Consider the following 4,805-nt stretch of genomic DNA (forward strand, 5'->3'; position numbering starts at 1 on the left):
ACAAGGGCAAAGGGGGGCGGACAAGGGCAAAGAGGGGCGGAGAATTGCGGAGAACACGGGACAAGGGCAAAGAAGGGCGGACAAGGGCAAACAGTGGCGGAGACAGGAAAAGAGTGGCGGACAAGAGCAAAGGGGTTTGGACAAGGGCAAAGAGGGGCGCACAAGGGCAAAGAGGGTCGATCAAGTGCAAAAAGGGGCAGACAAGGACAAAGAGGGGCGGACAAGTGCAAGGATGTGCGGACAACGGCAAAGAGTAGCGTAGAAGTGCGGAGAATACGGGACAAGGGCATAGAGGGGCACACAAGGGCAAAGAAGGGCTGACAAGGGCAAAGAGAGGCGGACAAGGGCAAAGAGGGGCGGAGAATTGCGGAGAATACTGGACAAGGGCAAAGAGGGGCGGACAAGGGCAAAGAGGGGCGGACAAGGGCAAAGAGGTGCGGACAAGGGCAATAAGGGGCGCACAAGCGCAAAGAGGGGAGTACAATTGCAAAAAGGGACGCACAAAGGCAAAGAGAGGTGCACAAGGGCAAAGAGGGGCTGACAAGGTCAAAGATGGGTGGACAAGGGCAAAGGGGGCAGACAAGGGCAAAAAGGGGCGGACGAAGGCAAAGAGGGGCGGAAATGGGAAAGAGGGTCGGACAAGGGCAAAGGGGGCGGACAAGGAAAAAGAGGGGCGGACAAGCACAAAGAGGGGCGGACAAGGGCAAAGAGGGGTAGACAAGGGCAAAGAGTGGCGGACAAGAACAAAGAGGGGCGGACAAGGGCAAAGAGGGGCGGACAAGGGCAAGGATGTGCGGACAAGGGCAAAGAGTATCGGAGAAGTGTGGAGAACACGGGACAAGGGCAAAGAGGGGCAGACAAGGAAAAAGAGGGGCGGACAAGGGCAAAGAGGGTCAGACAAGGGCAAAGAGGGGCGGACAAGGGCAAAGAGGGGCGGACAAGGGCAAAGAGGGGCGGAGAAATGCGGAGAATACTGGACAAGTGCAAAGAGGGGTGGACAAGTGAAAAGAGGGGCGGTCAAGGGCAAAGAGGTTCGGAGAATACGGGACATGGACAAAGAGAGGCGGGCAAAAGCAAAGAGGGGCCGAGAAGTGCGGAGAATACGGAACAACGGAAAAGAGGGGCGGACAAGGGCAAAGAGGGACGGACCAAAGCAAAGAGGTGCGGAGAAGGGATAAGAGGGGCGGAGAAGTGCGGAGCATACAGGACAAGAGGGAAGAGGGGCGGAGAAATGCGGAGAATACGGGGCAAGGTCAAAGAGGTTTGGACAAGGTCAAAGAGGGGCGGACAAGTGCAAAGACGGGTGGACAAGGGCAAAGAGGGGCGGACAAGGGCAAACAGGGGCAGATAACGTCAAAGAGGGGCGGAGAAGGGCAAAGAATACGGGACAAAGGCAAAGAGGGGCTTAGAAGAGCGGAGAATATGGGACAATGGCAAAGAGGGTCGGACAAGGGCAAAGAGGGGCGGACAAATGCAAAGAGGGGCGGACAAGTGCGGAGAATACGGGACAAGGGCAAAGAGGGGCGGAGAAGTGCGGAGAATGCGGGACAAGGGCAAAGAGGAGCGGACAAGTGTGGAGAATACGGGACAAGCGTAAAGAGGGGCGGACAAGGGCGGATAGTACGGGACAAGGGCAAAGAGGGGCGGACAAGGCAAAGAGGGGCGGAAAAGGGCAAAGAGGGGCGGACAATTGCGGAGAATAGGGGAAAACTGCAAAGAGGGGCTGACAAGGGCGGAGAATATGGGACAAGGTCAAAGAGGGGCGGACAAGGGCAGAGAATAATTGAAAAGTGCAAAGAGGGGCAGATAAGTTCGGAGAATACGGGACAAGGGCAAAGAGGGGCGGACAAGTGCAAAGAGGGGCGGACAAGGGCAAAGAGGGGCGGACAAGGGCAAAGAGGGGCGGACAAGGGCAAAGAGGGGCGGAGAATATGGGAATAGGGCAAAGAGGGGAGGAAAAGTGCGGAGAATACGGGACAAGGACAAAGAGGGGCGGACAAGGGCAAAGAGGGTCGGACAAGGGCAAAGAGTGTCGGACAAGGGCAAAGAGGGGCAGACAAAAGCAAAGAGGGGTGGACAAGGGCAAAGAGGGGTGGACAAGTGCAAAGGGGGCGGACAAGAGCAAAGAAGGTCAGAGAAAGCAAGGAGGGTCGGACAAGTGCACAGGGGGCGGACAAGGTCAAAGAGGTGGGGAGAAGGGCAAAGAGGGGCGGACAAGGGCAAACAGAGGCAGATAAGAGCAAAGAGGGGCGGAGAAGGGCAAAGAATACGGGACAAAGGCAAAGAGGGGCTTAGAAGTGCCGAGAATACGAGACAATGGCAAAGACGGTCGGACAATGGCAAAGACGGTCGGACAAGGGCAAAGAGGGGCGCGCTAGGGCAAAGAGGGGCGGACAATTGCAGAGAATACAGGACAAGGGCAAAGAGGGGCGGAGAAGGGCGGAGAAAAAGGGACAAGGGCAAAGAGGGGCGGACAATTGTGGAGAATACGGGACAAGGGCAAATAGGGGCGGACAAGTGCGGATTATACGGGAGAAGGGCAAAGAGGGGCAGACAAGGGCGGAGAATAAGGGAGAAGGGCAAAGAGAGGGGCACAAGGGCAAAGAGGGGTGCACAAGGGCAAAGAGGGGCGGACAAGTGCAAAGAGGGGCGCATAAGGGCAAAGAGGGGTGCACAAGGGCTAAGAGGTTCGCACAAGGGCAAAGAGGGGCGGACAATTTTGGAGAATACGGAAGAAGGGCAAAGAGGAGCGGACAAGGGCGGAGAATATGGGAAAAGGGCAAAGAGGGGCTGACAAGGGCGGAGAATACGGGACACGGGCAAAGAGGGGCAGACAAGGGCTGAGAACACGGGACAAGGGCAAAGAGGGGCGGACAAGGGCGGAGAATACTTGACAAGTGCAAAGAGGAGCAGACAAGTTCGGAGATTACGGGACAAGGGCAAAAAGGGGGGCAGAGTAGGGCAAAGAGGGGCTGAAGAGGGCAAAGAGGGGCTGACAAGGGCAAAGAGGGGCTGACAAGGGCAAAGAGGGGCGGACAAGGGCAAAGAGGGGCGGAGAATTGCGGAGAATACTGGACAAGGGCAAAGAGTGGCGGACAAGGGCAAAGAGGGGAGTACAATTGCAAAAAGGGACGCACAAAGTCAAAGAGAGGTGCACAAGGGCAAAGAGGGTCGCACAAACGCAAAGAGGGGCGGACAAGGGCAAAGAGGGGCTGACTTGGTCAAAGATGGGCGGACAAGAGCAAAGGGGGCAGACAAGTGCAAAGAGGGGCGGACAAGGGCAAAGAGGGGCGGACAAGTGCGGAGAATATGGGACAAGGGCAAAGAGGGGCGGAGAAGTGCGGAGAATGCGGGACAAGGGCAAAGAGGAGCGGACAAGTGTGGAGAATACGGGACAAGTGTAAAGAGGGGCGGACAAGGGCGAATAGTACGGGACAAGGGCAAAGAATGGCGGACAAGGCAAAGAGGGGCGGAAAAGGGCAAAGAGGGGCGGACAATTGCGGAGAATACGGGACAAGGGCAAAGAGGGCGGACAAGGGCAAAGAGGGGCCGACAAGTGCAAAGAGGGGCGGAGAAGTGCGGAGAATACAGGACAAGGGCAAAGAGGGGCGAACAAGGGCGGAGAATACGGGACAAGGGCAAAGAGGGGCGGACAAGGGAAAGAGGGGTGCATCAGGGTAAAGAGGGGCGCACAAGTGCAAAGAGGGGCGGAGAATGGCAAAGAGGGGCGGAGAATGGCAAAGAGGGGCGGAGAATGGCAAAGAGGGGCGGACAAGGGCAAAGAGGGGCGGACAATTGCAGAGAATACAGGACAAGGGCAAAGAGGGGCGGAGAAGGGCGGAGAATACGGGACAAGGGCAAAGAGGGGCGCACTAGGGCAAAGAGGGGCGGACAATTGCAGAGAATACAGGACAAGGGCAAAGAGGGGCGGAGAAGGACGAAGAATACGGGACAAGGGCAAAGAGGGGCGGACAAGTGTGGAGAATACGGGACAAGGGCAAATAGGGGCGGATAAGTGCGGATAATACGGGACAAGGGCAAAGAGAGGGGCACAAGGGCAAAGAGGGGTGCACAAGGGCAAAGAGGGGCGCACAAGTGCAAAGAGGGGCGCATAAGGGCAAAGAGGGGCGGACAAGGGCAAAGAGGGGCGCACAAGGGCAAAGAGGGGCGGACAATTTTGGAGAATACGGAAGAAGGGCAAAGAGGAGCGGAAAAGGGCGGAGAATATGGGAAAAGGGCAAAGAGGGGCTGACAAGGGCGGAGAATACGGGACACGGGCAAAGAGGGGCAGACAAGGGCTGAGAACACGGGACAAGGGCAAAGAGGGGCGGAGAAGTGCGGAGAATGCGGGACAAGGGCAAAGAGGAGCGGACAAGTGTGGAGAATACGGGACAAGCGTAAAGAGGGGCGGACAAGGGCGGATAGTACGGGACAAGGGCAAAGAGGGGCGGACAAGGCAAAGAGGGGCGGAAAAGGGCAAAGAGGGGCGGACAATTGCGGAGAATACGGGACAAGGGCAAAGAGGGGCGAACAAGGGCGGAGAATACGGGACAAGGGCAAAGAGGGGCGGACAAGGGAAAGAGGGGTGCATCAGGGCAAAGAGGGGCGCACAAGTGCAAAGAGGGGCGGAGAATGGCAAAGAGGGGCGGACAAGGGCAAAGAGGGGCGGACAAGGGCAAAGAGGGGCGGACAAGTGCAAAGAGGGCGGACAAGGGCAAAGAGGGCCGCACGGGCAAAGAGGGGCGAACAATTTTGGAGAATACGGAAGAAGGACAAAGAGGGACGGATAAGGGCGGAGAATACGG

The sequence above is a fragment of the Phaenicophaeus curvirostris genome, unplaced genomic scaffold, assembly GCF_032191515.1.
Source record: "Phaenicophaeus curvirostris isolate KB17595 unplaced genomic scaffold, BPBGC_Pcur_1.0 scaffold_67, whole genome shotgun sequence".
Lineage (NCBI taxonomy): Eukaryota > Metazoa > Chordata > Aves > Cuculiformes > Cuculidae > Phaenicophaeus > Phaenicophaeus curvirostris.